Below are 25,712 nucleotides of genomic sequence, written 5' to 3'. Positions count from 1 at the left end.
TTTGCATCTTCATGACTTTGCTCATAGAGTTTTCATTCCTTGGAATACCTCTCTTTGCTATATATGCATAACAAAATTCTCACAATCATCAAGGCCTAATCTTTGGGTTCTGCACACCCAAAATCAATGTGGGGAGGGTGGGTTTCCCCCACACCACCAAGCAATTATTGGACACCAGCTGGGTGTCCTACAATTCAACTTAATTCTGACACTACCTACCTGGAGAGAGTATCAGACTCCACTGGTAAAGGGCCCAGTCTTTAACCCTACAATCTCGGCTGGGGTTGAAAGTCCCCGCGTTCTAATCACGTGGTTGCTCCCCTTACTACACAGCCCTAAGTACTTTCCAACAGTTACCTCATTAACACCCCCAACTCGGCACTTCCGACACCAATTGCCAAGTCCAAGTTGTGTTTATGAGTGACTGGCTATAGATCAGAGGTTCCAATGACCCTTCCTTGGGTTCATTTAATTTGCTTACAGAGGCTCACAAAACTCAGAGAAACATTTTACTTACCAGATCACCAGTTTAATGGGTAGAACTCAGGAGCAGCCAGATGGAAGAGATGCAGAGGGCAAGGTATGTGGGAAAGGGCGTGGAGCTTCCACTCTCCCCAATCCCCATGGTTCACCAACCTGGAAGCTCTCTGAACTCCATCCTTTAGGGGTTTTAAGGAGGCTTCATTACAAAGGCATGATTGATTAACTCACTGACCACTGGTGATTAATTCAACCTCCAGGGGCTCTCCCCTCCTCTGAGGTTGGGGGGTGGGACTGAAAGTTCCCACCTTCTAATCAGGTGGTTGCTCCCCTTACTACACAGCCCTAGGTACTTTCTAACAGTTACCTCATTAACACAACAAAAGACATTTATCACTCTCCTCACTTAGGAAATTTCAAGGGTCTTAGGAACTCTGCTGGAAGAGGGGACAAAGACTACTTATATATTTCTCATTATAAGTCACAATACCACACTTAACTAAGAGACTTTCCTAATATTCCCCTTGTCCAGCTTCCAATTTAAATGAGACTCCTTAGCACTATCAGCCTTAGACCAGGCAGAGACGTCCCTGTCCCCATCCTTCCCTTGAGAGGGTCTATCTCTAGCCCTGTTCCTGCCATGCCATTGCCCATGGAGTAAAGAATCTAGGGGAACGAGGGAGGTGTGTACACAGTCAAAGCCCTTGTCTCCCACCTTCCAGAACATATCTGGTACCCCCAAACTTAAAATGTACTGCCCAGCAGGCCCTGGGCCCACTACTAGGGCCTTGATGGGTCTCTTCTTTGGTTGACTTCCTGAGGACAGACCCCAGGGTGCTTGTGTGTGCACCCCTACCCTTGAAGGTAGGTCAAAGTACAGGTGTTTGTGAGACAGGGATGTGGGGAGGGTGGATGGAACATGGATATGAATGGGATGTGTATGAAAGGCCTCTTCCTGTTCTGACCTGTGGAGGTGACCCCACAAATATTTGTACACATTAAACTTATACAATGTATGTGTCAACTATATCTCAATAAAGCTGGAAAAAAAAAAAACCCGAAAGAAATGAGCCTATGTTTTAGATTCTAAGGGGGTCAGCAAACTTCTTCTCACAGGGATAGATTTTAGGTTCCACAAGTCGTACAACTCTTCAGCTCTGCAGTTGTAGCATGAAAGCTGCCATAGCTAATATGAATGGGCATGGTTGAGTTGCAATAAAACTTTATTTAAGGGGCTTCCCTGGTGGCGCAGTGGTTGAGAGTCCGCCTACCGATGCAGGGGACATGGGTTCGCGCTCCATGGTCGGGGAAGATCCCACATACCGCGGAGCGACTGGGCCCGTGAGCCATGGCCGCTGAGCCTGCGTGTCCGGAGCCTGTGCTCCGCAACGGGAGAGGCCACAACAGTGAGGGGCCCGCGTACCACAAAAAAAAAAAAACTTTATTTAAAAAAACAGGTGGTGGGCTGGATTTGGGCCATGGGCTGTTTGCTGACCACTCCATTATCTCTGTTTCTCTTTTCTAGCCCTTACAGCATTCTGTCTCATGTTCTACAGTGATCTGCTTCCCTCTCTCATTTCTATTATGAGAAGTTGGGCTGCATGGCTGAATTTAGTGGCTATCCAAAGAGTATATCATATTACACATAGAAAAAGAATTAAATCCAGGGTGCCCTTGGTGGTTTGACAAGCAGAGTACTACTGGTGCTAATACAGCATTTAACCCAAGGCCACATTTTGTTTTTAAAACAGGACTAGGCAACTCTGATTTACAGACTAGAGGTGGCATGTAAATATCACTTGTAACTCTGCTAACCATGTGGTAAATTTGTGTCCTGATTTACCTTTAAAAATATATTCTCCTGGGCTTCCCTGGTGGCGCAGTGGTTGAGAGTCCGCCTGCCGATGCAGGGGACGCAGGTTCATGCCCCGGTCTGGGAAGATCCCACGTGCCGTGGAGCAGCTGGGCCTGTGAGCTGTGGCCGCTGAGCCTGCACGTCCGGAGCCTGTGCTCCGCAACAGGAGAGGCCGCAGCGGTGAGAGGCCCGCGTACCGCAAAAAAAATATATATATTCTCCTGGGACTTCCCTGGCGGTCCAGTGGTTAGGACTCCACGCTTCCATTGCAGGGGGTGCGGGTTGGATCCCTGGTCGGGGAAATAAGTTCCCGCATGCTGACTGGTGCGGGCAAAAATTAAAAAAAAAAAAAAAATATATATATATATATATATATATATATTCTCCTTATGTTAGTGTCTTAGCCACACTTTGGTTAATAAGCAGTTACTAAGTGTGTACTTCTGGAAATATAAAGACAAATAAGGCACAACCTTGCCCTCAAAAAGCTGACCCTTTCATGGAATAATTTGTATACTCCCTCAGGGAAGAGATTATGTGTGTGTGATGCCTCATACCTCCAGCACCTGAGACACAGCGCCCCCATACAGCAGGAGCTCACTAAATGATACTTCTATTACTGCCCTCTCAGAGAGGTGAAAAAGGTGACCCTGTGGAAATTCACCAGACCCCTAAGTTCTTGGCCAGTGAATTTCACTTCCTCTGCAGCAAAGACATTCAAACCATGAGTGATTTGTCCTTTTCATGTACTAAATCATTTTGATCAAAGAAGTGGTGGTGTAGCCAACCTCTTCTCTTCTCCACAAAGAACTTAAAGAGCCCTGTGTGAGGGAGAATACTAACTCAGGGATGCTTCCACTGTCAGTAACAATCTGCACTAACATGGCGTGGTGATGGGGGAACTGGTTCATTTTGTGTTAGGGCATGTGCTTGTCACCCTGTGGCACTGTTGAGGTGCCCAACATTTACAGGGCATGCCCAGTAGCCAGCACTGCTTTTTTAAAAAATGTATTTATTTATTTTTTAATTTTTTGGCTGCACGGCATGTGGGATCTTAGTTCCCTGACCATGGATGGAACCTGCTCCCCCTGCACCGGACGTGCAGAATCCTAACCACTGGACTGCCAGGGAAGTCACCAGCACTGCTTTTTGAAGAGCTCACTCTTCCCTCTACATCCTTGAGGCTCAATATGAGGTCCTCAGACCAACAATATCGTCATCACAGTATCACCTGGGTATTTGTTAGAAATACAGAATCTTGGCTCTATCTTAGATCTATGGAATCAAAATCCCCTGGGTGATCCTGATGCAATTCAAGTTGGAGAAGCACTGACGTGGAAGACCATATACCATTCAGCTCTCTATCCCTGAGCAAAGCAAGACAACACAGGCAATGAGGGTACAGTTGTTTCCATTAACATCAGCTTCTTGCTAAAACGGCAATTAAGGTGAAGAACATTGGTGTTCTTTCATCTAGAACTACAAGTAACAAAGTAAGGCCCACTGCTACCAGTGCACTTTGCATGTAAAATCTCCTCCTTTACTAGAAAGCACTGACAAAGTCAGTTCTGCATGGATTTACTTCCATGCCTTTGTCTTTATTGGCACTGCAATGCATTTACCTTCACTGCTGGCTGTGGCAGCATGCCCAGGTTCGCCACTCAAATGCCTACTGTAATACAGGATCACCAGCAACAAGATGCTGGAAACTGGCCAGTCTCCTAGACTTTCTTGTCACAAAGTTACTTGGATGGGCAAGGCACAGGAGGGGAATGGGTAACAACAGGATGTCCTAGCAGCCAGATATACAGAAACTGAGAGAATGAAGTTGAACAGAGGAAAAAAAAAACCCAGACATGGTGAAAAACAATTTTGAACACTGGAATCAAGCCAAGTACTGTTGGGAAAAATCCTATCAGTGAGGAGTATACAACAACCAAGAATGTGTTGACAGACAAAAAAAAACTGACTGGAAGAGCTGCAAACAGCCTCCAACTCTGCACATTGAATTGGCACCCACAATGTAGGTTGTGCAAAATCCACAAGTGAAGATCCGTTCATTCAATCAACGAACTATTCATTGGGATCTATTATGATGAGTGCTGTATGCTGGGTTAGTCTTTTCAGAGGTGCCTCAGGGCTTTCTGAAGCTTTCATTCTAACATGAGAGAGATACAGATAAACTAATTACAGTAAAATAAGTGCTTTAGCAGGAATTTGTATTCTGATCATTGGGGGTGATGAGATGCATTGGAGAAGCTGAGGAAGGCTTAACAGAGGAGACAACTGAGATGGGTATTGAAGGATGAGTAAGAGTTTTCCAGGCAGAAATTAGTGGGAAGGCTATTCTCAAGAGGTCTGTGTGTGTGTGTCTGTGTGTCTGTGTATTCAGCATTGTGAAAGAATATGCATGCTGAGAAGTCATTTTGACTGGAGTATGAAATGAAGCTAAAAAAGAATTCTTGAGCCAGATTGTTAAAAAAATGACTGTCAGGCTAACCCTTTTGCAGTTAATCCTGTAAGCACCTAGGACTTATGGGAGGATTTTAAACAAAGGAACAACAGGATCAGGTATAAAATTAAACGTTGATAAAGATCATTTTACATAGATAACAGTAGTTGTCAGTAGCATCACCTAAGGATCAAAAAAACCCCAAAACCACCAAGGATAACAACAACAGTGATCATGGGGTCTTTTTGTGAAACTTGGAGAGTTAGAAACAAGAGGGTAAAGGGAAAATGTATAATCAAATACGCCTCTCAAAGGGATATTGGATATTCCCGCATTCAAGCAGCTACTTTGTGCTAGCCACTCAATAGCTTTTCTTGAAGCAATAATAAAGGAAGCCTTGTTCATCATTGCAGCTGGCTAGGTCTGCCCAATTTACTATTTCCCCAAACTCAATCACTACATTTTTCCCCTTTCCTACATTAAGCGCTACTGCAATTTGCATTTTATATTAGATTCAAAATTTCAAATTAAAATATGTCACTTATTTAAAACATTTACATTTTAATGCCAGTGTGAATTTGGTACTGTCCGTTACATTTAACTTTATTTCATTCTTTAAAGAACAGGAAAAAAAATCAGCACTTATAGAAGTTGCATCACTTGTAGAAGTTATGGAAGATGTATATATATATATATATATATATATATATATATATATATATATATTTCCAAATGATTTAGCATTTGCTCTACTTTCTTCATTAAAATGCACATCCTAAATTATGTCCATTTTGGGCTTTTAAATGTTGGTCTTAAAACTTGCCAATAAAATGAAAGTAAATGTTCTTTTAAATGGGCTCTCAACCTCAAATCATTTAGACTTTTAATTGTCCTCATATGTTGAGTTTTTGAACGATAATTACAAAACAATATATGTGACTTGACTACCGAGCTCTTTGCTTACGAAAGTTATGATTCAATTGTACACATTTTGTAGCTACCAAATCTCATGCTTTGGTAGTAGTATTGTTTTAATACAGTCGGTCATGAATAGCAATGATTACTCAATCTCTGAAGATTAAGGTAAGTGGTAAAGATTAAGGTAAGACATTTTCTTGAGTACAGAAAGAAACAGAAAATGAGAATATAATGATATCTCTTTAGAATTTATTGTAGTCTAAATATCACTTTAAGTGGTCTTTCAAGAACAACCAGCAAAAATCTTATTTTGAAAGGCTTGTTGTTTCTGATGGCCTGGCCCCATAGGAAGTGTTCTCTAAATTTAATGGTGCTTTCAACGTATACACAGCATCACTGGTCTGTCTCTACCAGCTCCATATTTCAAAATATAAAAGTACTGGACTTCCAAGAAGAGAATGCACTCTCTTGGCATCTAAGTAGATCATGTGACTACCACAGCTACTCTTAATATGAAGCCAATCAACATAAATGTAATACCTCTTTAGTCAAAGCAGCATACCCAAGGCCCTAAAGCTGTATGCTTTGATGTGCTGCGGTAAGAAAGCTAAGTCTTGACAGATTCGTAGCATCTTATACTTGTATAGACTGGTAGGCACCCAGGCCTATGTCATGCCCTCAAGAGAGAAACTTTGTCTACTAAGTAACAAAATCAAATTTTGGAGATGAGAACCCCTGCATGCAAACTCTTTACAGGAATCCAAAGCCCCCATGGAACTCTCTTCAGATACTGTCGGTTCCTGTACAGATGGACTCTGCTATGTGCGTGGTGAACATAGCCATTAACTATTACTCACTCTCAGGATTTTAATAGAAGGATCACTATCTATATAAACATGGCTTTTTTCTCAACCCACTAGAGATTCTTGAACCCACCCACCAGTAACTATTCTGAAATAATCAAACTCCATCCACCCACAGCTAGCAGAGGAGTAACAAAGTGAAGTAGGCACGAGTGGTAATAAAAACGTTAGAAAAAGTGGTTCTTTCCAAAATAGTTCGAAGAAAACTTACAATGTTTCAATCTAAGGTAGTACCCAGGCAACAATGGGAAGTTTTCCATTCTTCTCTTTTCCACTCCCTCTTCCATTTCTCACCTTTTTTTTCTGGTGGTAAAAAAATTAATGACCTTTAGAAGAAAGAGGTGAATATCTGAACACATCAAACTTGGAGAAAGGAAATGATGCTGTATGAAGAACACCCAAGAGAATGAAACAGAAGAAATGGCAACAGATTTCTTCACAAATTGCCTGTTTAGTGAATTCCAACGTCAACATCTTTAAAGTATTTTTAGTGGAAGAAGAAAAATATATATGCACCATCCACCCCTGACTTAATGTAAGCCTCTGCATCTATAGCCAGAGAGCCACAGAATAAACTATGGGGATATTCTGTCATCCAGTTTAATTACACCAGGCTTGGCAGGCAGTAAAGCATTTGTAAATTCTCTGGAAAAGACTAAGCTATATGAATGAAATATAGAAGAATGAATATATTTTATTAGAATAGGCAACTGATGATTGGGAAAGACAAAATGAAAACATCCATTCAATAGTCAGAAATAATACTTTTTGTTTTGAGTTACAAAAGGTTTCCAGTTATAACTGTTTTTCAGTGTTTTCACAAATAGAGATAGAAGAATAAAGTATCTATTTTCTATTGAATCTCCCACACTAAAACCTACATTTGTGATGCACATAAGAATACCTCATTATAATTATTATTTTTTCTATTTATAAAATGTGAAAAAGAACCAAAAAATTTAAATATGCTGAATAATCCAAACTGTCATTGGAAATGCAAAAAAAAAAAGAAAGAAAACTGGTTATTCATTAAAATGCATAGTGGGAATATCATGTTTTGTCAGCTCTTTAACTCTTGAGGAGTTCTCAGTAATCATGTAAATCATCTTATTGCAATACTTAAAAAATTTCCCATGTTAGAGAATATTCAATTGTCAGTAACTTTTAAAATTATGTGAAGTTTAACTGGTATAAAGTAAAGAAAAACAGTGTCAATTGATTTTACTGACATGTGAGCTATCAACTATTGCTGAATATTTGTATGACTTTGTCCTTTACTAGATGAACCTAATAAAACGGGGTATGTTTGTCTACACCTAGAGCAGATATTCTCTTCCCATGGTGATAATTAGTCAAACTTTAATTTGGAAGAAAGGGTTCATGTTGTAATACTTTTGATTTCTGTTACACATCATGTGAGTTATGTGCCGTGACACGCTCAGTAACAGCCACCATTTATTGAACCCCTAATACATGTCAGGCCCTGTGATAAAATACTTTAACTGTATCATCTTATTTAAATCTTCACAACAGTATCATTAGGTATGGATGATTATTATCTCTATGTTATAAAATATTTATTCATTTAACATTTTTTCACCAAATTTACACCTTTCTTGGTGCTTGGGATACCTCAGTGAAATAAACAAAGATCCCTGCTCTTGTGGAGCTAAAACTCTAGCAATAACCAATAAGCATAATAAATAAATAACCTGGGAAAGGTGTTACAAGGTAGGAGGTGCCTAAAAAAAATAAAAAAGTGGAGGTGAACAAGGAGTTCAGGAGTGTGGAGGTGGGGGTGTTGCCATTTTAGGGGGTGTGGTCAGAGTAGGTCTCACGGAGATGACACATACATGCCAAAATGACACATAAATCCAAAGATGATGGAGGTGAGAAAGTCAGCCTTGAGCCTTCTGGGAAATGATGCTCCAGATCAAGAGAACAGCCAGTGCAAAGGTCCTAAGGTAAGAATTTACCTATCATGTTCAAAGAACAGCAAGTTGGGGGTGCAGGGAAATAAGAAATTGAGAAATGGCTGGATGAGTAGAGGAAGGGAAGTCAAAGAAGCAACATAAGACAGTATCTCTAGGCCATTGTAAGTATTTTGCTTTTACTGTGCATAAAATCAGCAACCTTTGCAGTGCTTTGAGCAACAAAGTGATATGACCTGCTGTCCAGTGTCAAAGGACAACTGTAGCTACTGTATGGATAGCAGGTTATAGACGGAAATGTCAGAGGCAGAGGCAATTAGGAGGAAAGAGATGAAGGAGGCTCTGACAAAGGCAATAGTAGTAGAGGTGGTGAGAAGTGGTTAAATTTTGGATATGTGTGAAGATAGTACCAACGGGGCTTGATGACACATCGGATGAGTTGTGCAAGAGAGGGAGAGGAATGATGGACGATTCCAAGATTTTTGGACTGAACAAATGAAGGGATGAAACCAACAACAGATGGGAAACCTGAGTAGAGTAGGTTTGGATGGGAAAAGAGAAATTCAGTTTTAGACAAGGTAAGTGACAAATGTCCAGTTAGACATATGTGTTTGGAGTTCAGGAGCGAGACCAAGATGGGGAAATAAATTTAAGAGGAGGTGACAGAAATGGCATTTATAGCCATGCAAGGGGATGAAATCACTAAGGGGTGAGTGGAGACTGAGAAGATGACCTAGAGTTGAACCAAGGACATTCCAATATGAAGAAGAGAAGAGATGAGACCAGCAAAGGAGACTGAAAAGGAGCAATGAAACAGAAGTTAAACCAAGAGATGGTGCTATTCTAAAAGCCAAGTGAAGAAAATGGACCAAGGAGAAGGAATGATCCATTTTACAAATGCTGCTCACAGATTAATTGGGATGAGGATGGAAAATTGACCATTGGCTATAGTGAGAAAACGAAGGAATGTTCTTAACTGCTATATTTTAACAATATAACACGTTAAAGTAATAATGATTACCATTGATTGTGTGACTACTATTTGTCAAGCACTGCATTATATGATTTACAAATGTTATTTTTACCTTTCCCAATAATCCTAAAGGTAGGCATTCTTTTCTCTTTAGAGATCTGGAAACCAAAACTCCGAACCACTAAGTGACCTGTCAAATATTACACAGCTAATAAATGTTAAAGCCAAAATTGGAACTCAGGCTTGCCTTGGTCCTAAAGTCAATTCTAGTATACCATGATATCTTCTGCAATCAGGAGAGGATATATTAATACTAGGAAGGAGAGTAAAAATGAAAATGCAATGGTTTTTTAAAAGCTTCTCCTTAGGACTTCCCTGGTGGTCCAGTGATTAGGACTTCGCCCTTCCATTGCCGGGGGTGTGGGTTCAATCCCTGGTTGGGGAACTAGGATCCTGCATGCTGCGTGGTATGGCAAAAAGTAAAAAGAAAAAAAGAAGCTTCTTCTTAATGGAGGCTTATATGTAGGCAAAAAATTGAAAGGAAGAAGAGCCACAAAGCTAAAAATTATGTTTTATCACCTTGTAATTTATAAAAACTATAGTAGCGGCCTAAATATATGTTCCAGTCTATTCTTGCTTTGCTCACCTTAAAAATTATTGTCAGACTGATGGTCTTAAAACATTGTTTTCTACGTTATTGATGTAACCAAAACCTTTGGCTATAGGTTCTAAGCTCCCAGCTTGGCATTCTGGGTATTTTATTAACTGACCTGTTAGTTTAGGGCATGTGATGGGTCTATGTTCTGACCTGAGGGATGGGATAGACATTACCTTTACTATATAAATAACATTTCATCATGAACAAAACCTTTGCAATGCTAATGCCTTATATCTACCAAGCTTGGCTAACTGTGTTATTTCATTAAACTCCTTTTTCTGCTATTATCTTGCTGAGACCAGGACACCTTGGGAGATCCTGCCTCTCTCCCCTGCTTCCTCCCTCCTTTCTTTGATAATTTATTGAGTTGTATTATGGCCAGGCAGTCTCCTAAGCACCAAAGATACGTGGTGAACCAGAAAGATGAAGTCCTGTCCTCTCACCCTTATATTCAAGTGGGGAAGACACACAGAAGTAAGTTTTTTAAAGTGGTAAATTTGATGAGAAAAAAGACATGGCCAGTCATGGCTTAGGAGCACATAATGTTCTTAGGAAAACAGTCTTCTGTGGTGGGGAACACTCAGCATTCAGCAATCAAAGTTATTTCAGTTAGCACTTGGAAGGCAAGTGAAGAGGAGAGTTGCTTAAGCTTGTGGCAGAAATACATCATAGGCAGGATTGCCAGGAGCCTCAGAGTCCCTGGTTTAAGCTTATTATATTCAGTGGTCAGTGTCCTGGTCTATGTGGCTCTTGTTTGATTGGACACTGAGGTAAGAATTCACCACATTTTGTGCATTGCCCTAAGTTATCCCATACTTTAATATTCTCAATATAAAATTAGACTAGGTCTCATACAAATAAATTTATCCTTCAGTATTAAATAATTTCCAATTACCCTTTGAGATTCTCAAAATGGAAATTTGTGTATAGGTAAATACATATTTTGGGTGCTGTATTTCTCTCTTGGGGTGCTAGAGACAATTATAGTAGCTAAGTTTATTTAACATCTGTGACTTAACTAACGATTCTAGTTACGTTAAACTGGATTCTCAATTTTCTTAATATCCTCCAGGTTCCAAAATCTGGACTGAAGCCACATGATGAGGCTTTATCATATGTATTCTTTTTATATTTTTGTACTCATAGCCATAGTAACATTGAAACTAACAATAAAACTAATAAGATTGTGTTAGCAGGAGTTTCAGAACTAATAAAGGATGAGTTTAGATCTACTAGGATTTGAAGCTCTGATTCTTGGAAATTGGGAGAGTCCAAGGAAGATACTTAGAGCAATAACCCACACCTTCTCTGATTACGATCTTAAGAAATTAAAGCTAATTTTACCTTGGAAACAGGAAATAGTAATTCTTTTTTTTTTTTTTTTTTACTTACAAGTATAGATGAGGTTAAATAACTTCTGATGCACAGTCTGTTCCAATAGGCATCACTCATCTCCAATACCACCTACATAATCTCTTGCGTAGGAAATTGAACATGACTTACCTACTTTAAGGGATGGGACACTCTGTGCGGCAAAGCTGAAATCAATTTACTCAAGTCTATGAGGATAAAAGAAAAGTGTGCTGGGCACAAATAGCATGATGCAAACAGTAAAAACAGAACCACTTATGAGCCTGAAGATGTGAAGTTATATTGAATGAAAAAATACAAAGTGAATATATAGAGATGTTGAAATCTCTTTAATAAGCTTAATAATATGTATTTGAAAAAATAAAACATATACATCCATAAACACAAGGGGAGTAATGTGATAGAAAAGGAATAGTATCTTCATTGAGTTCTCGGTTTTTTAAAAATACCATAAACTTTTTTTAATACAAAAGTCATTCCAGGACCAGAGAAGGAATGGTTCAAATATTTTAGAGTAGGCCCAGTAGTGGTGCTATGAACTACATTTTTTAAAAAAAAACAAATCTTTTAAAATACTTAGTAGCATGCATCTTTAATTGCTTTGGTAATGAGTAACTTCCTCTTTCTAGCCTAGTGCTTGCATTTAACATCGAGAAGTTAGATAATCTGCAAGTACTTGCTGAACTGAATTGAGCTGACCATCTAGTCAAATGTCAGGTCAAGTGAGGGGAAAAATAGTCAAAGTGGTTGTTTATTAAAGTGAACATAAGGTAATGAATAATTACTTCAGTTATAGTAGAGAGATTTTATATATCTGCAAGGAGGTAGACTAAGTTCATTCCTATTCAAATTTTCTACAATTTGATGAATGGTTGCCCCTTTAGACACAGCCACTGGTTTTAAAAAATTACTGGCACAATTGGTCTCACCGTATTTAACTTGATTGAATACATTTATAGGAAATAAAAAACAGAAGGTGCTCCTATCTCCTCACTAGAGCTGAAGAAAGCATTAAAAAATCTAAAGGAATGGTACTACTCCCTTCACATTAAGGAAAGAAATTAATAATTTTCAATAATATAAAAATGAATAGTGTTATATGAAACTATTCCTTTCAGTGAAAATTGAACTCTATTTTGAATATGATTTCAAATACATCATATTCAAAATTAGCACACACCCCCGCCCCCACTAGTCCAAATCACAGACTGACTAATGCTAATGAACCACTGCTTTCACTCCTTCTGTTCTGTGCCAGTAAAACTAAGTTCAACTCATTCCACTACCACTCAGTTCATCGAGTCTTGCCTTCTGCCAACTTTCAGAGTCTCTCTTAAGCCTTGTCCGATACAACCCAAACAGCTGTCTTATTATCTTTGGAATTCAGAGAACTCGGCCCTACACTACTCTGCTCCATTTTCTTACCCTCTCCTTGACCTCTCACCAACTCCTCCCCTTAACTTTAGAATCAAGCACATAAACCACTGAAGAAAAATCGGTCCTATGTAAACACTCTGGGCCTCGATTTTTGACTCCTTCCTTTCTCCCTATGGAAATCCAGGGCACATAGGAGATGCTCATTAAATACTGATGGTCTGAAAACTTACAACAGGAGTAATTATAATATGGATTCAAGAACATTCCTCAGAAAACCGCATTCTCTGAAACTTAACTATGCAGAGCAAGGCCTTGTACTCAAAAATATTTAGTGTCTTTACCCCTTTAAACAAATATTTAAGGTTTCCCATTATTTCCTAAGTAATTTCCTAAGGACTCATTGCAGCATGCTTTAAGGGGCAAAGGAATAAAATGTCTTGGTAAGAGCTTCCAAATTCCTTCCATTCCCCTCTTCATGGCCTAGGTACCCATTCGGTAGCTGACAGCTCACGGCTGAGTCCTTCACTGGGCACTGCCCTCAGGAGCTGCAGGAAAACTGTCTTGTTAAAGATTATACCCGCTTCCAATGGGCAGCCCATAGCCAGTGACTGCCTGATGTGGGAATAGAAAATTCCTACCCTTGACTCAATTTCAGACAATTTTGAAGGACCCATAGGATCTGCTAAGGGCAGAGTTGCAAGCACGCTGCCATCAATTTCAGAAGCAACTAAACCTTCTCTTTCCAGGGAATCCAACAGAACACGTGTGTCTTCCCCACTAGCCCATATGCTTTTGAAGGCAAGAACTCTATTTAGCATCTTCAGCCCATGCTAAGCACGATCCTTACAATAGCCAGGGGCCCTGAAATAGTATTTCTTATTCATTTACATGAAGGAGTTAATCAAATAAAATGCAAATTGGAAGGAGCAATTCTGCTAATTTAATAGGATTGAAGGACACTGGTTACCAAGGGCTAGCATAAGCCATACTTCCTGCACAAAAATCATCTGAGACATGGCTGTGGCAGCACCAGAATTTCAGCATAGGAAGATCTTAACCTGTGTCACTGTGGCTGAAAGGGGCTTCAAACTCAAAAGTGGAAGCTGAAATGGTAGGGCACTTTGGAGAATATTGAGAAAGCATCCAATGTCCATAGTAAGATAGGGTAGGAAGGGGAAGGAAATACTGACAGAGGTTGCACGTGTTATGCTGAAGCCCTCCTCAGGCAGACTCTAGTGCTCCCACTGACCTCAAAATTCTTTAAATTTATAAATTCCTGTGCTCTATTCCACCACTGAGTCAGAATCTTCAGGGCTAAGGGGGTGAGTTTTGACAACAGCTAGATTATGTTACTTTTTATTTTAGCTGAATTCTAATGATCAAGCACATAATATTTAGCTTGTGCCTAAGTAAATTGCATTCCTTTTCATTTTATCTTCAGTGTTTGGCCATTTCCCAACTTACTAAAACTTCCAATATGAAGTGATCAGAAAAAGTATGGAAAAAACAATCCCTACTGGTTTCTTTTCTTCTGCTTATTAGAAATGTAGAGGTATTTGATGAGAGAGAGAATGCAAACTCAGCTAAAACGAGGGTTTTTTTGTTTTAGGAGGCTCACTTTTGATTTCCATCTATAATTCCAAAGTTTTATATTTATTGGTAGTTAACGAAACAGTTCACACATGCTAGGGATAGATCCTATTTTCTTATTATTGAAAGTATATTATATTCTAAAGCAATATTCTTTTCCCATGGGATCTTAATATAAAGTCATTTTGGAATTTATATTTCTACCTTGCCATTAAATTATATATAACACTTTCCTTTATCCTTTTCTGCCCAGCTGCCTTCTCCAACTTCCCCTTCCTCCCAAACGGATTGCCCCTTTTGGGTCACTTTGCTGTTGCCGTCATTGTAAAGAAAGAAACTTTAAACATTCTCATTGAAGAGCTACATTTAAACCACAGCATTTTTGTTAGGGTGGGTGGCAACTTTCTAACACTACTAAGCAAAGATAGTTTGAACAGGTAAGCCCCATTATAGAATGTTGCCTTCTGTGGTAATTTTAAACTTCGGCCTCTGTATTTATCTAGCAGTGCCAACAGTGGTTTAGTCTTAGGAGGAAAGAAGCAAGGAAATGAAGAGAGCCCAGGATGGCTGTTTGAGAGCAGAGGTTCAACATGAAGATGTTTGGAATGAAGATGGAATTCAGGAGGAGTCCTTGGGAAATTCACAAAACTGGGAATCAAAGGTACCCTGGAGATACAGACTCTTAAATTGTTCCTCTTCTTCCTAAAGCATAAATCTGAGTAGGTCATAAAATGTTATATTTTCCTTATGCTCATGAAACCTCAATCCATCAGCTCCTGACTGCCACACCTGGGGACTTGGGGCTCCTGCCTTATCGTCTTACATTCTGCATCGCACACCGCATTCCCTGAGGAAAGTAGAATCGGCTTCTGCTTACAACAACTTTGTTCTTGATCTTCCCTCTACCTGGAATGTGATATCTTCTCCACACCAATGGGAACCCTTCAAAGTCTAACGCCAACCTTACCTCCTTTAACAAGCCTCTTGTAATCCCCCCCAAGTGCGTGTGTTCTGACCCTTTCCCGAGCCTGTACCACACTTGACACCTCTCTTAGAAGTATACACAGTAGACAACCCTGAATTATAGTTATGTAGGATTTTGTTTATCACCTCTACCCCTGACTAACCTTATCTGGGCCCAGACATATGACATCACTCATTCCTATATCGTTCGTTGCAGGCCCTCTTATAGCGTGCTGCACACAGAAGGCGCTCAAATATCTATAGTAGGAGTGGTATGAAGGAAGGGGGAAGGTAAGGCTGGAGAAGGAAGTGATGGAAGGAAAGAAGGAAGAAGGAAAGAAAGAAGGAAAGAAAGAAAGAAAGAAAGAGAGAGAGAGGGAGGGAGGGAGGGAGGGAGGGAGGTAAGGAAGAAGGGAGGGAGGAAATTAGGAAGGAAGGGTCAGCCATTTCTTCTCCCTCTATTTGTAGGTTACAAACTACTTAATATTAACCATCACTCCCTTATTACTCAACTTCTTTTACTTTCCTCAATCCGCAGTTTTTGTCTCAGTTTACAATGCAATGTGAGTTTGGGAGAACACTGATGTAAAATGGATCTGCTGTCACTAAATGCTTTAGCATTCATCCATGTAACACTGATGTACTGATGACCTACAAGATGCCATGTACAGCACTGGGCCCTGGAAATATGAAACAGACAGACCCCAGCCTCCTGGAGTTAAGCTAAGCCCTTCCCTCATGGTGAGGATCGCACAGAGCGGCTTGCTCTGTGACTGTGCTATTACGGGCCCTGGAGGAGAACCCCGACAAGACAAGGGGAAGCAGCAGAGTCCAAACCCCCTGGAGACCCCTTGAATGCATTTACTCTGCACACTATGGAGCTGGGAGCCTCCTGAGTACCATTCAGAAGTTCTGTCATGGTGAGAACAATTAGGGGCTTTAACAGGGGTATTCAAAAGCCAAGCACTGAGAGCCACCAGATTCATTTGTTACATTCAAATTTTCTCCCCTGGCCATGCGAAGCTTTGTTTACACAAAATACTTGATACCATTCTAAGTTTCTCAGTTTTCCATTTTTACTGCTGTGTTTAGCTCCCCTGCCTGTATTCCTCCTGAAATAAAGTTGATGGAGAGGCTGGGAACATTGCAGCATATTCATAGCCAGTATCATTTCTTCAAACAAGTAGGATGGGTGGCTGGAAGGCACTGCAAGATCCAACCTGAATAAAAGTATGTCTTCCACAGCCCCCTCCCCACCTTATCATCTAAAATGCAGTCTATTGAAGCCATTTTTTCTGGGTTGGAAAAAAATTAATGGCATATTCTCTCCAAATGTCACATAATAACGAAGGGGAGAAGCGTATTATTCCAAACTTTTCCCTCTAGCATAGGATTCACGTTAAACATCTTGACAAATATCACACACACACACACACACACACACACACACACACACACACACACACCTGTATCTCCTTCCCTTAGTAGCTGTGTGGTGGTAACTTGGCAAACTTGATAAAAATAATACTGTCTTCATTATTCCCAAGGTGGTTCATTATGGTCTATGGAAGCAGAGGGACCCTGTCGATGAAGAAATGAAGTAAGAAATTCCATCTCTTCAAAGTAAGATAAAATGTGGCTAAAAGATATTTTGATAAGACACCTCGGTGGAGGACTTTGAAAACCAGAAGGCAACATGCAGTACTGAAAGAATGATGGCAGTCCTAAATGCCAGGGATGTCCAGAGCAGATGTACAGGTGAGTCAGGAAAAAGGAGGGGCTCCAAAGAAGAGCAGTTCCCTGCTAATAAGAAAGAGGATAGTACGGAAAAGGCAAGGAGGCCCCACCAGTGACCTATTTTCTCAACTCTTTCTGTATTGTGTTTCTAGAGATCGAATGAGGTCAAGAATGGCAGACCATGCATAAAGTCCACAAATTCTGAGAGGGGGCGCCATGTGAGTAATAACAAGTCAATAAAGTGAGCTAAAAGATTAGATGCACTAAAATTAGCCTCAACAAGAACAACTACTTTTCTTATGCCACACACTAAAAAAAAAATCATATGCCAGGACATACTGTTATGAAATTAAAATACTCAATTGAAGGCTTGTGTCATATCAAGAATCTGGAATCACGCATCATGGGAGAGCCAAAGAATTGTGAGACCTTGGAAACTTAATTTCATTCCTCTGGTTCAAAATTTCCTTGTTGGCTAAAATGATATAATGGGGCATCCTTTATTCCTACACTGTATATAATTTCATTAGATTTTTATGAAGCCATAGGAATCACCTCTGGCTATATTTATAATCATTCATTTTCATTTTGACTGAAATAAAGATTATTTTAATGCAAATTTTTTGTAATATTAGACAATTTTACATTATAATAGATGAACACTAAAATTTGAATGTGAATTTACCTGTGTTGGAACTTTAAATGTATGTTTTTTTAGGAAATTAGATTCTCCAAGTCCATCCATCCAAAAATCCAACTCCTTTGATCCACATTCCACCACCATGTTCATCTTCCTTTTTGTATGTAAGATAAACATAATTCATGTGCATATGCAATGCAAGTATTTTGACTCTAGACATATATGGCTTTTATTTACTAGGGCCACAGGAATTATTCCAAGGGATCTAGAATTGTCATAGATACCAATCTTCCTATGTAGATAAATATATTTCAAAGATATAAGTAGGCCCTGTTGTGACTATACATAAATTCATTTTTTAAAGACATTATATTCATAATAATTTATTGTTGTTATTATTATGCATTTTCTCAATCAACTGATACTGAAAGTACAACTATGATTAAGTGGCCTTCCAATTTTTTGCAATTAAAAAGGGGAACTTTATACCAGAAAATGATGAAGATCATTATACTAAGTCACAGCTGTATTACATGTAAACATTGACAGGGTAAGAACCTACCAATTAACTCACTTTGATCAGGCCATGAGAAAATAAACCACTATGAATAATTTTATGATTATTCATACAGTGATTTATTATAATTATAATTCACATAAAGTATAAGCTACATAATTAACAAACATATTGAAAAGAGTGAAAGTCTATAATTATATGATCACAATTCACAGTCCATTTCATTTTTTTTTTTTTTGAGTTCAAACTCCACACACAATTTCCTGACTTAGGAAGTATTACAAAATACAATCTAATTTTACTCGTAAATATATATTCTTAGACATATCTCTTGTATGAACAAAATAGCTCATTTAGTGCCATTTACTGTATTATATATATATATATGAACATGGTAACTATAACATACCCTTGGAATACCTTGTCATGAAAAAGATTACTTTTAATGCTGTAATACGAAAACAGGAAAGAGCAGATTTTCAGGAGAAAAATATTAAAGTGCTTTGCTTTTTCCCTCTGCTTTATTCACAGTTCGCTGCCTGGCAATTTCAGATGGTGTGATAGGAAAGCAACACCAAGCCGGTCAGTCACCCCTTGTGTAAAGCTAACAGCCTTAGGAGTCTTCGAGTTTTGGCACCTGTATATTGTTTCTACACAGGGGAACCAAAAAAGCATGTCAGTTAAGGATCTTTCATTATAAGTCAATGGCCAGGGGAAGCAACAAGGGTATATCCTTCCTTTCAGCCATGTGGTTGGCCTGTAATGGAATGCTCTCTGCACTGGAAGATACTCCAGGGTAGCATTCTCTGGGTGAAAATTAAAAGCATATTTGTAAGGTGATTAGCAGAATCTGTCAAATAAACAAGCCTGTCTATAATATTATAATATTCCTTTGTAAATCTGCTTGAGCAACTCTGAAGCGTTTCCAGAAGACATAAGAAATATGCATTTTTAAAATATAGGAAACCAAGAAAATGCTTGTTATTTATGGGCATCAATGAAGTCGGATAAACAGGCATGATCAAATTCATCTGAAAAAAATATTGGGGATCCTTAACGCAAAAATCAAGACACTGGAAAGTTAGGAAAAGGAGGTTGCTCTATAGCAGGAAAGTTCCTTAAGTGCATGTATATTTATTTTTATTTACAGGGTTAATTTTCTACTTTCCAACTCTACCTTGACCAAAAACATAAAAACTTACTCTTTAACCTGATTATCGCCACTTAAAAACATATATGGAAGGTCATATCACTAAGTATGCCCTATTTTCATATATGTAAATATATTTATGTTAAGATACACAAACATTGAAGAAATGCAGTGTTAGTAGTGACACATGGGGGATTGCCTCCCCCTAAAGAACATTAGTAATTATTGCAACTAGCAAATTCCAGAACAGAACTATTATCTTTATATTCTTATGTCCTCTATTATGCTTAGTATTCAAACGCATTATGCTTTTGTTAATAAAGTGATACATGAGAGTAGCCTTTTGGTCAATTGACCCAATTTAAGTAGTAGCATCAAGTTCGTTGGTGAACCTTGATTTATTCTTGGTACCAAAAACGAAAACACCTAAGTACTCAGGAGCATTAACAACAACAACAACAAAAGCAATCAGCTTAAAACACTCTCACACAAAACCCTTGGTTACCATTCTTTGAATGATTTTCAAAAGCAACTTTTTTTTTTTTTAGTTACTCAAGACAACTATATTCCCCTATGAGTACTGTGGAAAAAAATTGAGTACTGAGTGAAAGTTAGCAACCAAAGCGTTTAATTTGTCTGTATTATCTACTCACTGAACGATGTTACCTACCAGATAACTGTAATTGATACAAGAAAGCGCCTATAAAGATTTACAATAAGGGCGTGAGAAAAAATGCACTGTTAAATTCATATGACTTTGGGGAGCCCTTAATAATAATAATTCCATATATCTCTAAGGCACGGCAAGATGGTAAGCACTTAGACACACGTCTTGTTTCTTTAGTGCAATATGTAACTATTCTATTGTTTTTAAATTATTAAATGATTAAACGAGGGAAAATGCCGGGTCAGAAGTCCCAAGGCTAGTAAATGACAGAGCCTGAAGTGCAACTCAAGGCCTCTCACTCAGCACCGAATCCTCTAATACCTGGATGTCTCAGAGAGCTGAGCTCCTTCCTCGTTGAGATTCCTGAGACAACTAATGGAAAAAGGATTGCAATTTAATAATAAAAATGCTGACATGGCCTGATCTATAGCTGCCCAAACGGTGCCATTATAATTATGCTTTATAAATTGAGCATTACCAGAAAACTTGCTACTTTTAAATATTATTAATCAACACTTGGGTGCTTCCATTGCCACAAATTATACAGTAGTCTGCTTTATCAAAACATGTGACTTGCCAAACACCAGATTTTATCTGTTTTAAGACAAAGTATATCCCAAACATTCAGTATATATATTAAAGAGACTAAAAGACTCTGAAATAGAAATCTTAAACCTAAAAGTTCAGTTGGTTTTAAAAATGTTTTATCTGTCATTTTAACAATAATATGATTTGTTCACATGTGTTGCAAATGTAATACACATTCATTTTAAATTTGTTCTCTAAATTTAGCTGATTACTTATCAGCTAAATCTCCTGACTTTGCTGAAGCAACTGGTCAGGAAACAAAATTAGTTCTTTCTATATTTATAAATGATATTTCTTCTATTTTTGAATACTTTCTAATCTAACTACATACCCCGGGCTGACAAAATGGCAATAAAATAGAGAAATAGATGTTATATTTTAAATTATTCACTGCCTTCATGTTTAAATGCTTTCCTAATAAAAGCAAAGCTTTTTATTATTGATTTGTGAGTTACTTAAGAAAAATGCCGTAACCTGCCTTGGTTACATAATCCTCATCCAAAAGAAAGTAACAGGTTATAAAGTACCATTAAAATGATTGAAACTATCTTTCCTAATGTGAACATATGCAGTCTTCAAGTAAAAGGACAGCAATTTCATGTGTGTATGTATGTTTCACAGCCAGTGTCGTTTTTTTAAGATTTCTTTTCCTTTCTAGTATTATTTCCATCTACTACTGAGCTTCTAAAACCTCTAGAATATGCCCTGTTTGGTAACATATGTGTGGATTATGTCAGAAAACAATTGAGGAAGTCATTTACAGAATATTAAAATAAGGAGTACAGGAAGACTCATTACAGACTGTATTTCTGCACATAGTTGGAGACTAACATTCTGGAAGCAGCCGTAGTGTTACCCTGACCCCTGAAGGAAGGAATCAGGAGTTAACTTCACATGTAGTTTCCTACACAATGTGAACTCCAAACCTCCAAATCCACTGGCACAATTTATCAATGTTTGGGCATGTCCTGCAGAAATAAGAAAGTCATCTCAAATATCAGAGCTCAAAATTTCATTCCACCATTCCACCATTCTGATTTGGGGTAAGCAGATCTTTCCAAAGTTACTTAGTGGATGTCTAGATCTTGCACCGACTCCATTGGAAAACCAGAAAGAATTATCTCATCTCTATGATAGAAAAATCATTTAGCCTTTCTTTCTTTTTTTTTTTTGTAGAATAAATGTAAAGGTAAATAGCACAACTAGATGATAAGGTGATTTAATTCAACAGGGTTAGGATTTCAGCAGTTTCATTTTGAGGGAATATGTAATCTACTGAGGGAAAAACAGATCCTAAAACAGTAGAAGGCCGAAAGGAGATGATGTGCCTCTTCTTTTAAAGAAAATCATGGCTCCAAATAAAACATCAGGGAAATTGACATTTTATTCTGCAGTATTCCTCTGTACCCTGAGCAAAGCACATTTCTCTCGTCTCATGGTAAAACTCACAGGCGGCTGCAACATGTCCTTTAAGCCATGCAATAAGTAAAACTTGAAAAAGGATTGCTCTTTTTTTTCCCTGGGATTTGTATTAATAATGAATTCGTTGCCATTTATTTCTTTAATTTAACAGGATAACATTACCTCTGAAGGTTTTTACTTCTCTTTTCCCAGAGGGTTAAAATGGCCCAGAAAGAGGCTGTCAAAGCAGAGATAAAGGTACAAAACACTCATTTCTGACACACTGTGGAAGCAATCATTTTTATTGAGGGAACCACCAAACTGAAATCTGCATCAAGCTCTACCAGGAAAAATACAAGAGAGGATCTCAAATAGTCATTCCATTCACAGTCTTCATTTCAATGGATTTAACTTTCTACTCATGTATTTCAATCGTAGGGTACAGAACTATGACCTTGGCTGGGATCATCAGCCCCAGTTACTCAATGGGGCACTTGTAAAACATTGCGGACTCAATTTGACTCTCCACGGGTGTGGCTAAAATTGCTCCTGCCTGGCCCTAAAGCTTACATGATCTGCTGTCCCCCAGAAACTCACTATGAGAAAACTCATGCTAAATTCGCCACAGAGATCAGGGTTTACAGGACCCTTGGAGCTAATCTCTGTCTGTCTTCCTCCCCTTCCTCCTCCTCCTCCTCCTCTTCCTCCTCCCCGTCCTCCTCCTCTGTTAGCTGTTACAAGCCTTCAAAAGTTAACAGGGGTGATGAAGCCTCTATACAATCATTTCATCTCACTACCGTTGACTGAAGCTCGCTGATGTAATGAAGTTACATAATCACCGATTATGCACGACTTCCATCCATCTTCCTTCATATCCACATATCTTCTCCCCTCCCCTTCAGATCAATCTACCAGGTGAGATTTATAACACATGTAAATGCTCCATTCTGTCATCATTGGAACTGAATATGGGACTTTAGCATTGCAGTACAGTGCACTGAACCACGTCATCAATATTGATTTTTTAAATCCCGTTTCCCAGGCAGAATATGCTTAAGCATCCTTCATGCTCTTGTCTCTAACTTTTTACCGAAAGGGTAAAATAGATGTAACAGATAGAACACATCCTCAACTTAAGGTTAAGGGAAGTGTGTAACTGCCTGCATTTCCAAAGCTGGCTGCACTGCAATAAAAGGATGGTCTCTGCTTCCAGACCTTCGACTCCCCTGCACGTGGGTCGCAGCCTCAGCTATACAGGATATCGGGTAAATAATTATATTATTGGACAAACTGAACTTAAGAAAGAAAGCATTATGGTGATACTGAAAATAATATTGCACCATTCTCTATTTTAGTCATCCTTTTCAGCTTTTTCTTTTCTTTTTTAATTCTGAATGATAATCCAGTAGATAAAAAAGTAGCCTAGGGTACTTAATAATCTCCAATAATCACAACCTAGAGAACAATTAACAATGATTATCACCTTAAAGTTTAAGAACTTGACAAGTGGGATGTCCCTGGTCCCATTGCGGCTGTGAAATGCAGCAGAATGCTGCACTGAGTTGAAAACATATTTCTTTTAATGAGTAAAGAGTGGCTCGTTTCATTTTAAATAGGGCTCTTCAGTAAGTGTCCTTTCACGGCTGCTACCCCTTCCAGAACACAAGAGCCACAAATATTGCGTCCAAACAAAGAGTATCTACCCAGAATTAATTCAAGACACTCTCTCCCATGTCAAAATAATTGGAAGGGGAGTGATGCTTTGATTTATTTTCAATTACACTCAGAATACAGTCCCACATACACACACACACACACACACACACACACACACGCACACACACCAACACACCCAACTGCAGTTATTCCATTCAGTGCCAATAACGGCCACATCACAGCCATCTAGGCGATGCAGCAATCATCCAAGTCACCCATTCCATTACAAACGCCCAAGTTTGCTCACGCCACTGATGGGTTTGCATATATAAAATGACCTTACCCACAAGAGTCTTCCAAATTATTCTCCTCTGGATATCAGTCAGTAAGGTAACTGCTGGTCATCACAATGCGTATTCAGAAAAATCCACGTTTTACTCCTGTGCTCTTTTTCTTGTTTTTGCTAGCAATTAATATCGTGAACAAGATACCCATTCACAAATGCCAAGTTCACCATAAAAGCAGATAATTCCATACAGCTCTTCCCTACAAGACTGCCTCCAGTTAGTTCTCAAAGTGACCGATTGTTCGGTGAAGATACAATCCAGGTGCAGAGCAGGGGAAAAAAAAGAAAACTGGGAGAAAAAAGAAGAGGCAGATAGAAAAGGAGAGACTGATAGAGGAGAGGGCAGAAAAAAAGGGAAGAAATTTTTTAAAAACAAGGAAAGAAAAGGCCGGTAAGTGAGGAAGTCTGTGAGCTCTACGACAAGAATCGGAGTCTTGCCTTTTGCAAATCTTCTGTATCCATGTAGCCTTTCAGATCCCCTTGGTCCCCAAGTAAAATTTCCAGATCCGGGATGCAGCCATAAGAAAGAATCCTATGTATATTTCACAAGTATCCCGCAATAACAGATCCAACGGGGCTTTCCTTGTACAGTACTGCTATGTGAAAGCACACAACCCCTGCTGTTTGGGAAGGTGTCTCCTGGGTCCTAGCTCTCTTCAGCAGCCCCCAAAAATGATTTTTCAAAAAAGAGTGGGGGAAAAAAAGCAGCTTTGCGTTTGCCTTGAATGATGCTAATTCTGAGCGAAAACGACAAGGAAACCACGACTAGCACGAGATCTTGATTAATAGCCACAATCCACTCAAAATATCCCAGGGAAGAAGGAGCGAAAACAAGAAAGAGAAACTGCAATGCATAAATGATTCCAGTGTTTCTACAAGATCGGTTCATTTGATTGAATGCATTCTCTGGTTTGCTGCAAGTCATAAAGAGGATAGTGTTACTGCCACCCAATGGATATTTTAGTACTAGCCAATCCACAGAACGCCACCGCTTTGCGAGTTTTAGTTTTCAAAGACTTGAGAGAGGAGTGTAGCCTGGGAATCTTTGGGAAAGGACCCTGAGAGGCCTCGAATAACGAGAATCTGTCCTTCCAGGCAAAAGTGGACCGGCAACTGGGGACGCTTCACCCAGTCCAGCGTTAGCCACCTTAGAATTACGGTTCCATTTCTATAGGAGGCAGAAAGGTACAGAGAGTGATGCCTGAACTGACATGCTCATAATAACCTCCTTTTCATCACTTCTCTTTAGAGCTGATTTGTTATTGCGAGCGACCTCTCTCTCACTCTCCCTCACACTCACTGTCACACACTCACACACACACACACACCCCATACACGACCATTCTCTAAATCACTTTAAGCCGGATTTCAAACGGGAGCCTGGTGCGAAGCGGTTGCTCCAAACCTCCGGCGGCACGGTGATAATTGTTTCTAAACGGCAGTTTTGCAAAGTGCGTCTGCCGGTATTGGTATGTAAATTGTGAGTGCAGGAGGCAGTACTCTCCACCCTGCCGTTCTTTCTGTTTGGGGAGGAGCAAAATCTTCCTTGAGTGAGCGGGTCTCGGGAGAAGGGTGCCAG

The 25,712-nt window shown here is 39.2% G+C and overlaps 1 protein-coding gene across 1 annotated transcript in view; it reads right to left on the bottom strand.

The window, feature by feature from the left end:
• The window catches only part of IL1RAPL1 (interleukin 1 receptor accessory protein like 1), a 1,341,257-nt gene extending 1,316,231 nt beyond the window's left edge, over positions 1 to 25,026 (bottom strand). Inside the window, exon 1 of the mRNA XM_029241535.1 lies at positions 24,131 to 25,026. The gene's annotated coding sequence lies outside the window, so the exon portion shown is untranslated. The remainder of the gene's footprint in view (positions 1 to 24,130) is intronic.
• Positions 25,027 to 25,712: the final 686 nt, after the last annotated feature.

Source organism: Monodon monoceros, unplaced genomic scaffold, assembly GCF_005190385.1.
Source record: "Monodon monoceros isolate NGI ecotype Baffin Bay Population unplaced genomic scaffold, NGI_Narwhal_1 Super_Scaffold_22, whole genome shotgun sequence".
In the NCBI taxonomy this organism is placed as follows: domain Eukaryota; kingdom Metazoa; phylum Chordata; class Mammalia; order Artiodactyla; family Monodontidae; genus Monodon; species Monodon monoceros.
This window is presented reverse-complemented; position numbering and strand designations above follow the sequence as displayed.